Raw genomic sequence first — 12,528 nt, 5'->3', positions numbered from 1 at the left:
TTCCTTTACTCTGACCCTCTTAAGTTGAAGCATTTACATTTAGCCTGCCTCTCTCTGAAAAAGTTAGGAATGATTGCCACTAACTGGTTTCATGTATAAATTGCGGCTACACATCACTCTGTAGTATTTATAAATCCTTATTTGTGTCACTTCATTGCATGGTATGGGAAGAGGTGTTGATGTGAGGCAATGCTATGGACCAGAGAACCATGACAAGGTCTCGGAAGAAAGGAAGCCTCTGTACATCAGGAAATAAGACTTTAGGGTGGGCGAAGAGGCTGGCTTGACAGACAGGAAAGAGGACGCTGACTGAGGGCCAATATTTTATCTGAGGTACAGTCAGAACCACTGGAGCAGAAACGTCAGGGGAATCATTTGCATTGGGGCAATGAGATGGCCTTGGGGCATCAAGGGGAGGTGGCGTCTTCCATGCTGAATACAGAACACAGACAGGAACCAAAGGAGACAACGGCTGATTTTGGGAATGAGCCTTCAGCTACATCCTACAACTAATCCCCACATGGAGCACTGGGATTTAACCGGCAACTGTCTTTCAGCAGCCCTAGTTCAGCCCCTCCATTCTGGATTAACATGTCAGGGTGCTGGGATTCCTCGATCTTGGCCATATCTCTGCAGCTCTCCTTCCATTTTGCCTTCCTCAGGGAGCACTTCAAAGCCAAAGTCTTCAAATGCTCGATGTTAGGTCTAGTTTCGGCAGGAACATATAAACTCAAAATTGTAATATTCTTGTCTAGAATATTTGAGAAAAAAAAGCCATTGTAGTTTTTTAAATTGCCAATAGAAAAATGTTTTACTGGTATATTTAACATGGGTTACTTTAAGTGCACAGAAAACAGCATTTCTGAATAATTGGAGAAGTGGTGAGAACCTTATGAATTCAGTGTTAACAAAAACCACTGAGTATTCTGAGGAGGAGAAAGGGACAGGGCAGGCAAGTTCCTTACTTTTCTCTTTGCTGGTAATTAAATTCCGATTTAGATAGCGCTCCGATGAATGATAGATTCAAAATAACTGTTTTGCATAATTAGGTTCACTGCATCTGATTTATCAAATGCCAACATCACTCTGAATATTATCTCAGGCTTATATTTTCCAGAAATATATTTAAGTACAATATACTTTCCGTTCCTGTTGGCAATTCTTATTCCTGAAGGTTTTGAAAATATTGCTAAGGATTTAAAAATGTAAAAACTAAAAAAAAAAAAAACAAAACAAAAGCAGTCATCACATCCAAATGCAGAGATAAATAAAAGTTATCCATCATTGGTACATTTAGAGTTGTTACTTTATCATTACTCCTTTATTCTAAGCATCAAAAAACATCCAGTGATGACCAATGAGAGGATCTGCTGAACTTTTAACTGGTAACATGGTCTTAGGGTATATGTAAAAATCTTCTTATTACATGCATTTATTTGGCATTCAGAAATTTTCATTAGTGCCATTAATCAAATTGATGACCAAGGGTGCTAGGCAAGGAGGAAGAATCTTAAAGTAAAGTCTATCTATGTGGATATCCATCTTTTGATGTGCTGATATTATTACAAATATAATAATCAAAGTAACTATCTGAATAGGACACTATACTTTTTTACATATTAGAGTGCTCTGAGTAAAACTATAAGCCCATGGTGTTTCTCTGTGTAAATGCTTGTGCAAAATACAGTTACATATGTAAGCATTATGCATAGTTCCGAATCAGATAAGGCATTTTAAAAAGAACATGATTTACACTTCTTTTTATCCACTGTGATCAAGTTTCGATTGCTCAAGGGTGGGCACAGTTATTGGTAAGAGAGACACAGAGAACTAGGGGAAAAAAAAGAGCCAAGGAAACAAAGGTTAAAGATGTCACTGCTGGAATTCATGTGTTCTACCACCCGTGTTCAAGAAAGAACATGTTAGATGCATACGAACAAGGCCTATTTTATTTGGGGCCATTTCAAGGAAAAAATTCTCACACAATGTTTTCTGGGAATCTGCTACAAAATGTCATTAGATGGTGTATATATTTGCTGATTCAACTAAAATGTCCTTTTGTTTAGTAGCAATTTTCTTTCATCATTATGGTCTACTTGAAAGTGAATCGCAAGCATCACACTGGACTCAAAACGTCATTCATGGGAATTTACATCTTTGCTGGACTCAAAACGTCATTCATGGGAATTTACGTCTTTGCCAGGGACTGGAACTCTGTTATTATCACAAGAAAAAATGCTGGAGAAAATTCAACTTTGTCTAAAATGTTACAGATGTCAAGGCCAAATGTTCTTGCCCATTATGCTGGTGGAGAACAATCCTGGGAACCTGGCCTTGACCAAGACCCTGCAAGATGGCAAAGTGCAACCAAAACATGGATGAGCCAAAGAGAAAAGGGGAAGTAGAGCCACAAACCAGACCAACTGCCCTGATGGTTTCCCCTGCCATGACAGACTTCATGTCATGCAATCATAATACCTGTGTCTATAAAGCATTTGATCAACTACTGCAACAATTCCTACATCATCCAGCATTGATGTCTCAATTTTATAATAGGGTTTTGCTCTTCCTATTTCTTCTCTTCACAGGACAAAATTGGGGCCTAGAGAGCTCAGGCACTGGCAGTTTTTCATATACATGCATTTCTGAAAGTGAGCCTGAAGACTCACAGCTGAAACATGGGTACTCGGCTTACAGGCTAAGGAAGATTTCATGATGCAGGAGGGCTAACAGGTATTGGAATTTCCCTACATATATTCTGTGGTGGTTGCTGCTCCTATAGGTTCAGAGAGCCCCCCCAAAACTGGGAAGGGCTTTCAAGCTGATCTAGGACTAAGCCTGAGGCATTTGCTGTTTAAGAACTACCACATATTCTGCCATGGCACCTCACAGCCATCTCTTCTTCCCCACAGCAACAGGTGACCTGAATGGATGCTTACACAGCTCAGAACCTACATGACTACTGACCACTTGGCTGTGGGGTTGGTGTCGGGGCAGAGAGGAAAGGGTTCAGTCCGATGGCAGGGAGGGAGGTATGGACTCCAGGGACTCATAGAGAGGTGGGCAGAAGGGACCACTGGAGAATGAAGGGGCACAAGACCTCAGACATCGCCTGCTTCTGTGTTGACACATTTATTCCTTGGTTCTCATTTCCATGTACAACTACCATGAGGAATCGTGACAACATGGCTCAGCCTCAAATTCTACACGTGAAAGGTGGCCTTGGGGTGTCGGTGTTCAACAGCTTGAGGGAAACAGAAATCATATTTAAAATAGTAATTTTACTGCTGTTTCCTGTGTCACTTTTGCCTAAAGAACTCGAAATAAGAATATGTGAATTCTGTCCCAGATCTGTCTCTAACTAGGTGGATAAACCCAGGAAACTCACCAAACTCTTTGATCCCCGGTTTCCTCAAGTGTAAAAACAGAGATAATAATATAAGTGGTATTGTTGGAGGATCAGATGAGAGAGATTAAGTGTGAAAGTGCTGTGCAATTGATAAAGCAACATCAAAATAGGTGTCCTCAAGCCACTGAATCTTTGAATCAATAAATTATGTCATCACATGCAAATATATCTTTTGATTTAACAAAATAGTTGAATAGCTGTGTCCATAAACTACCCAAATTTCAAAAACAACTTGAAGATTTCAATTTGAAATAATCTAAGTAACACTTTTTCAGATAATTTCGTGAAGCATTATTGCAAAATGCGAATGTTATAGTTTTATCTTTTCTTAAAAATATGTGTGCTTTCTAATGGATTATTTTAAAAATAATGCAGGAATGAATGAAGTTCCTAAGGAAACACCGAAATGACCACAAAAAGGTGCCATCCTTTTTAGAAAGGAAGAGGGCATAATTAAATCTCCAAATTGAAAATAACAAACACCTGCTAATTCAGTAGGAAGCCAGTGACAGATCTCAGGGGGTTCTTGACACAGAAAATAATTAATTTAACGGGCACAGAAATTGCCCAGAAATTGCACAGCTGAAAAGGGCTACATATGGCTCACAGCCTTGTGTCTTGCCTGTTCCTGTTCCACACCATGTTTTTCCTTGGGTCAACAAGGCTCTGTTTTCATTTGGCCAACAAAACAATGTATTTATTATTTTTGCAATGATTTGCAACTACATTTCCATGTACTAGATTTTACATCTATCATTTATAAGTACTAGTTAATCCCTATGGAGGTATATATTCATTCAACACATTCCCCGAGTGCCTGGGAACCTCCAGGAGTTGAGGATGTCCTAGTGCTCAAGACAGACAAGGTTCCTGGCTTTGAAAATAAGTTATTACATGCAGGAGGATGGAGGCAAAGGTGTTGAAGAAAAATGAGGCAGGGCAGTGAGAAGAGAGACAAAGTGTCAGGAGGTTGTGGTGCTTGGATGGCGGATCAAGAAAGTTCTTTCTGAGCATCTGACATTTTAGCAGAGAGCTGCAGAGAGTAAGAGAATGAGCCTCACTAGAGAAAGAGCTGTGTGGTTCTCAGGCAGAGGGAACCAGCAGCAGACACGAAGCGTCCCTCCAGGATTTCAGAATATACAGAGAAGTGATTTTATGTGTACTGAAACAACATTGACTTTAAAAGAAACACCACTAAGTATATGAAATTTTTATGAGTACATACTACAATTGCTTGTACGAACAAAATGATTTTTTTAACTCAAAATTTCAAAATTTTGAAATTTCATGGCAAACACAGTTTTATCAGAAGGATTTGCAGCATTCAATGGGAGATCACACAACCTTGGGAGAACTGCACAGCTGAAAATTCAGCTCCAACTACTTGGGTTTTTTTTTTTTTTTTTTTTTTTTTTTTTTTGGCATTTCAATTTTCATTCCTTAGAATAGGATTAATTCTCAAATCTTAGTTTATTCCTCAAAGAATCGTCTAGAAAACCTGCTGAAGATGCTGACTTCTGAATACAACCCCCAAGAGATTCCGATTAGGTCAGCCACGTGGGATGCATCAATGTACATTTTAATGGGCACCCCCAAGCCTCCTGGTTCTAAAGCAGGGATCACACCGTCAGCCATCCTGTCCCAAATAAAGGAGAAAAAGAGGAGATGGGCATATTTATTTTCAAAAACTAAGCATCTAATGTGTTACACCTTCCATTGATCATTTGTTGCTTTATTCAAACAATTCCACTTAATACAGGTGATGCCAATTACTTTACGACATTAATAAAACAGGTCCAAGCTGGGTTTTTAAAATTGGAATTCATTCATATTATTTTATTTACATACTCTATCATTTATGACTCTCTAATTTAATGCAAATTCACCTGCCTTTACAAAGAAATATATTTTTGCGTGTTTTCATTTTGCAGTATCAGTATAGTTTATAAGGACATACTGCCATTTAACTGGTCTCTTCAAATTTAGCACTCAGTTTCAAATGCTCATTTGCAAAGAGATGGAGGGAGAAAAAGAAGGATCTAAACGACATAGTATTCACATGGCCAGAGTGAGCAGGCTTCATGTGTTTGGGAACAGTTTTTCATTACTGAGATGAAGTGCTGTTGTATGGAGAAAAAAAGTAAATTTCTGATGATATGAAGAGAAGTCCAAAATAAAATTGAGGTTTTAAAAATTGTGTAATCAGTTAATGCGTTGATAATTATTAATGAGACTACAACTTTGAAGGGCAAAAAGAAACTTCTATAGAGAAGGGTGGGGCCTGGACCAGATGCCAGTTTTTCCCTTGGAAATCTACACTGCTGTTGTTCCTTTGTGGACACCCTGACTTTACGGGTCTGGCCCATGATGACAGGTCAGCATCGCTAGGCAACATGGCTTTGCAGGTAGTCAGCCTGTACTCTGTGATAGTTGATGGCTTTGAAAGAGCTCTTTTCTGGACTTCAAACCTCTTAAAATGTTTGGCTTGATATCCGTTATCATGAAATCCAGGGGGAAAAAGTGGTATCGGCACATAAACACTTTGAGATATACAAAAACTAACATAACTTTGGTTAACATTAGCTCAGAAATGTGTACTAGGTAAATTGTTGAGAGGTGCAAATATTACATCTTAGATCTGAGGAATACCTCATCATAATAAAACTTATCTCAAAGAAGGCACATCAAGAAAGGTGTGCCTCAAATGCTACTTCGGGAGTATCCATGAGGAACTGGGCACATTCACATTCTTCCTTCTGAACTCTGTTTACTGAGACTGACTTATTTTATTCTTGATTTTTGCTTTTGACCCAAAACTCCAAAATCTCCTTCCTACTCCTATGTTAATTCAAAAATTAAACCTGCTATTTCAAGGACCCCAAAATATTTCCCTATGTATTCTGAATCAAGCCTATCAAGTGATTTTCATTTGCAAATGATCACTAATTTGTTGTAATTCATTTGACATCTTATATCATGTTGGTATCAATGTAAAGATATAAGGACCCATTTCTCATATAGGTTAAGAGTCGTATTTCTGACTTAGGTTTAGAAGGAGCATTATTAATTCATATGATTTCAAAGATAAAATTGCACTGAAACCAAATAATTTCAGTGTAACAGGCCATCTGATAATATAAAATGATCCTATTATAAATCTGTTTTCAGAAAGAAAAAAATTCTCTTCATCATATTTCATAAATGCTAGATTTTCTTATATTGTACTAACTTAGTACAGCTTTGCTGCTATCACTAATAACTTGAATACTATGCAGTCTCTGGCAGCGTACAAAACACACAGAATTTGTTCCTGTGACTTTCCTGATGAGGTTTTCCAATACAATTTATTGTCATGATTAAACCTCATCACACCTTTTACAAAATGAACACTGTAAACTATTGGGACTCAAATCCTTTCCAGCAAAAATAATTTAAAAGCCATAGTCACTGCCCAGGACACCATGGTAAGCATGTCCATGTGATCTCATCCCTATAAAAGTATATGCCCCTTGTTCCTGAACTTTCTTTTTAACCACAAGCATTTATTCCCAAACGGTTAGGGAAACAGGCTTCTTTTGTTCAGTTCTTTCTGCGACAGGCAGGCATCTGGAACATAATGATAGTGGTAACGGAGTATAATGAGTAATGTGGCGTCCTGTATCAAGCTTTGCATTTTTACTTTCAGTGGATGGTTGTTCTTCCTCTCTAGTGAAATGGATGGAGTGTAATACCCCACCCCTCATGCACGGCTCCAACTTAATGAAGAACCAGTAGGAACCTATGGCTAAGCTGGTATTGGTAATAGTGAAACATACGAAGTACACGGGGATGGTTTGACACGTGTAACCAATATCTGTTTTGGGTTTCCTATCTCACGGGAAATAGGAAGTAGCACCAAATTTACTAGCCATGTATTTTGGTGTTTTTCAAAACGCCGCATGCATATCAATGCCCTAATTGGAATGCAGGTTCTGGCTCAGTGGGTTTGAGGAAGGGCCTGAGGTTCTTCATTTCCAGCAAGTTCTCTGGCAATGCTGGCGCTGCTGGTCCACGGACCACCCTTTGAGAAGCCAGGACATATTTGTCTAGCTATGAATACATACCTGGTCACTAGGAGCCCCGGAGACAGACCATCAATGCCATGGTCCTCTCCTGCCTCAGTGCTAGGATTATGAATGTGATCCACTGTGCCCAGCACCCCTGCTTTGTTAGGCAAACACAAGTGGCTTCAAGAAAGGCACAGGTCAAGAGTATAGACACTAGCAATGCAGGTGCTCATGAGCCTGAGCTCTGCAAGCACAAGCTGTGCTGGCCATGACAACTGTGACCATTCTATCAGCTGCTGCAGAGCCACTGATCTGAGCTACAGTTGGCCAGGCCCCACACCGGGGGGACTTCAAAGGCCTTAATGAGCAGGATAGCTGGGGCAAGAGTCACTTCTAGTGGGGAAAGAGCATCTTTCCATTTCCAGGGTGGACTTTTTTTAAGACAGTACATTGTTGCCCCTTGTTCCTGTACTTTCTTTTTAACCACAAGCATTTGTTCCCAAACTGTCAGGAAAATGGCTTCTCACTACGTTGTCCAAGCTGGTCTCAAACTCCTGAGCTCAAGTGATCCTCACAGTTCAGTCTCTCCCATAGCTGGGACTACAGGGGACTGACCACCATGTCTGGGTCAGGGTGGATTTTTTAGACATGGGTGGGCTGGAACATTTTTGCTATGATTATGGTGTTTCTTGGGTGATTCTGGAGAGGCAAGTGTCTAGGTTCCCTGCATTGCCACAATACACACATAGGTAAGGATAGCGCAGGGCCTCTCAACCCTGAAAGAACATGCATGGCATTTGTCTGGGAGACTTTTTAAAGAGGAGCAATGCTGTGGGTGCACTCCAGACCAGGACCTCAGGGGAGGGGCCCAGGGCATGGAATAGCTCAAACATTCTCCAGGCGTCTCCAAGAAGCACCCAAGCTCTGGATGGCTAGGGGTCAAACTAGTAGATCTGGGGCCAGAAGTAGGATCTTGAGGAGTGTGTGTCACGGTTTGGTCCTCAACAGACCAAAGCTCCTTTAAGCTGGAGCTTCAGAATATCCCCAGAAATATCACCTCCTGAAAGTGAAGGAAGGAAGAAACCTCTTCTTAGATGAGGTTTCAGTGTCGGAAGTTTGCGGGTATCTTTAAAAGTAGAGGCTGCTTTTTGCCCCTAGCACGCTGCACCTAGGGGCATGCCCCTAGCATGCCTCCTGCTGGGAAGTCCCTGGGAGGTCACAGGTTGTGGCCAGGCACAGATGGCAGGACATTTCCTGCCTCTGCCTTTTCCCTTTCCTTCTGCAGGTCTCTGGGCTGGATCAAGTGTGATGTCTGAGGAGGGTGGGGTCAGTGCTGTGACAACCATGTGTGTCTTGTGAACTCCTGCTATAAAGAACTACTGTAGCCATACCCTTCGAGTGAGAGACAGTCCTGACAGAAAATAGGGAAAAGACCCCTAGAAAGACTCTACCCAGGCACCCTAAACCCTTCTCAGCTGAGACCAGGTAGAATAGGAAACTATGGAGTGATCAAAATTTGGAATTTGTAATATCTTTGTACAGAAGAGCAACATGATTTGACTTCAGAATTGTAACAGAAGTCTTTTGACATAAGCATGTAAAGAAATTTAATCTGTGAAGGTTAATTTTTACCTGAGAGAAGTCTTGTATTTAAGATTTGTTTCAAACTACCTCTCATCCCTGGGAGTAGCTTTTGGCAGTTACTGGGAGGAGTGGGTCCAGAGTCTTCATCACCATGAACTTCTGATTGTCCTGATGAACTACAGATGCAGGGCAATCTATGACTTGGTACTTTATTAACGAGTCACTTACCAGAGTTTTAATGGCCATATTCACACAGATATTCTTCCTTACCAATGAGTGGCATTTTATTTCTCAACAGCTGCATCTCAATAGCCCATCAGTGCAATCTTCCAACAGTGCATCTGGAGTCTGGCTTCCAGACCTCATTATTATGGATCATTATGAATATTTCCATGGAAATAATCCAGAACAAGGTGCTCCCAATCTACTTTTGTTGTTGTTGTTGTTGTTACATTAAGATGCAAAGCAGGCCAGACCTGTGGGCTGAAGCTTCAGGGAGCCCAGAAGTCTCCATTCTGCTTTCCAGAGTGCTGACTGCTGTGGGAACTAAGCTTCATAACTAAGTGTTCATTTTTGATTATGTGGCTTTTGCCCATCAACGGGGTACAGATGAACTTTTCAAGTATGAACAAGAATAAGCTTAACAGGCAAGAATAGGATTAAACATGCAGTTATCTTTGTAAATGGGTTCAAATATTTTGAAAAACATGTAAACTAAGATGTTTTACATCTCAACATCCTAAACAGAGGCCTTTTTCCTCAGATTGTGTAAGATAGGTCATAGGTAGGCTGTACGAATTCCCTTTAAACAATTAGACATTTAGCTTCTAAAATGCAAATTTAAAATGTACTCTCCCCATATCATTTTTCTACTGCTTTGTATCTTTCACCAGCACTCACAGAGTGACCTCTGTCATAACTCCAGAAGAAAAAGACACCCTAACTCTCAGCATAATTTAAAGGGAGGAAATGACAAACAGTCTCACAGATCAGTAATTCTCTGTACTTACATTTTATAACCTCTCTATATCAACATTTTATTAATTTTTATTATTTTATTCAACATAATATTCAGCATATATAAAACGAGTTGGAGAAGAGAGGAAGTCTGTTGTGTAATAAACAGTTCTAAGGAGAACTAAAATTTTCCTTTGATTCTTTTCCTCTCAAAAGCTTTAATATGTGTGTGTGCACTTAGATTTTAAAGTTCAATTATGTATTGGGTTATGTACATATAATGATCATTTGACTAGCAGTTGTATTCATTAAAACATTAACTTTCTAATTCAATACAAAACTGATGAAACCAACCTATAGCTAAAATTCTCCCATCTCCTTTTTCAAATGTTGTCATTATCCAGAGAATATACTGTTAAACAATCAACTGCTATGGTACCCTAGTGATGTTAGTGATGCTTTCTAGTACAGAAAGTCAATTTGTTTTGACTACATACAGTAAATATTACATATCTGAAAAAAGCTTCCAAGTTGGGAGAAGAGGACTGTTTTTGGTCATGTGAATAACAGCAAGCGAACTGACTACTAGGGCCTAAATGTTTGTGCTCTCCTCGCCCCCCAATTCTTAATGAAAGCTAACACCCAATGTGATGGTGTTAGGAGGTGGGGCCTGTGGGAGGTGATGAGGTCATGAGGGTGGAGCTGCCATGAGTGGAATGAGTGCCCTTACACCCCAGAGAGAGCCAGGTGAGGACGCAGCAAGAAAGGGCTATCTATGAGCTGAAAAGTGGGCTCTCATGGGACAATGAATCTGCCAGCACCTTGATTTTGGACTTTCTAGCCTCCAGAAGTAGGAGAAATAAATCTCTGTTGTTTGTAAGTTACACAATTTATGATATTTTTTATAGCAACCCAAACAGACCCTGACTCAGCCATAGAAAAAACTGTGGCATTATCTGCTTCTAACCAGCTGAGCTTAAGACCTGAATGATGAATGCCTTTGTGTGTGTGTGTGCGTGTGTGTGTGTGTTCATATATCTGTGTGTGTGTGTGTGTGTGTGTATTTCTTATTCTAAAGAGAAATAAACACTGACTTCCGTTTTCTACATCAATTTTCTATTTTGGTCTCTCTTTTTCATGCCACTAATTCTTTCCAATTCCTCAGTAATCTCTGATAATTTGTCATATTTGAGAAAGAAAAACCCAGTGACAGTTTCTTTCCACAGTATCAAGGGCAGTATTTGCCACTGTACATTCTTGAGTTAGAATTTCTGGAGGGGAAGGCAGGGCATTCAGACTGGCAGTCTTCCTTCAGAATGAGTGGTGGGGGTTGGGGGAGCAGTCCCGACTTCCTTACCACTCCATACGCCTGTACTATCTAATGTAAACCAGTATCTATAACAGAAGTCTCGAAGTTTCTTCAAGAGAACACCTCTTAGAGTAAGCACTGGCTACAGGGTCACCATTTTGGTAGGAGAGATGTTTGTCAGGGGGTGCCAACTTAGAACTGTCTTGAACACTGACTTCCAAGTAATCCCTCTATCTTCAGCCCATCTCTCTCCAGCCCCACCCCCTCAAGCTTGGCTCTGACCCTTGGGCCTGTCCAGGAATTCACAGAAGACAGCCAACCCACCTCCAAAGTCCAGACAGCTCATCCTCAAAAGACAACACTCCTATATTTTAATTGCTTGTCACTCTACTTTCTAGAAATTCTTCACTTGGCTTGCTTGTTGGCGACACTCAAACCCTGGTCTCTGTGGTTTTGTCTTTCTCTTTCTCTCTCTCTCTCTCTTTGTTTTGAGAAGGAGACTTGTTCTGTTGCCCAGGTTGGAGTGCAATGACATGATCTCGGCTCACTGCAACCTCTGCCTCCTGGGTTCAAGCAATGCTCCTGCCTCAGCCTCCTGAGTAGCTGGGATTACAGGTATGTGCCACCACACCTGGCTAATTTTTTGTATTTTAGTAGAGACAGGGTTTCACCATGTTGGTTAGGCTGGTCTCGAACTCCTGACCTCATGATCTGCCACCCCCCCCCACCCCCCAGCCTCCCAAAGTGCTGGGATTACAGGTGTGAGCCACTGTGCCCAGCCTCTGTGTTTTTGTCTCTTTTGTGACTTCATTCCCTATTGTATTCCTGTACTTTTATTTTCTGAGGTGTCTGGGAAATAGCGGAAACAACGAGTGGGCAGAGGATGCCATCTTGAACAATTATCTTAGGTAGTTTTCATTTTTTTAGGGCATGTTTTCTCAGTTAAAGCATAATCAAAATCATATAAATATCAATTATATTAGAAAAGCTTTCACAGAATTCTATACAAAGATGGCACTTTCCTACCAAAGAACAAAAAAAGGGTCTGTTTACCGCCATTTGATTTACAAGGCTGCTATGAGGTAGGAGAAGAAGGGTAGGTATTAACTTCTGTGAAGGAAACAAAAATGAAAGATACCAGGAAGACCTTTTGGGCCACCTAGCCATCCCAACTCTTAGGTCTGGGCTTAGGCACTCACTTGCCATATGGGAGTGTTAAAATT

General features: G+C 40.5%; 1 protein-coding gene across 4 annotated transcripts in view; it reads right to left on the bottom strand.

Annotated features, from left to right (window-relative positions):
• CTNND2 (catenin delta 2) overlaps positions 1 to 12,528 on the bottom strand; it is a 928,193-nt gene that overhangs the window by 389,218 nt on the left and 526,447 nt on the right. The gene's annotated exons all lie outside the window — the stretch shown is intronic.

Source organism: Chlorocebus sabaeus, chromosome 4 (genome assembly GCF_047675955.1).
Source record: "Chlorocebus sabaeus isolate Y175 chromosome 4, mChlSab1.0.hap1, whole genome shotgun sequence".
Taxonomy (NCBI): domain Eukaryota; kingdom Metazoa; phylum Chordata; class Mammalia; order Primates; family Cercopithecidae; genus Chlorocebus; species Chlorocebus sabaeus.
Note: the sequence above shows the minus strand (reverse complement) of the source record. Positions and strands in the feature narration are given on the sequence as shown.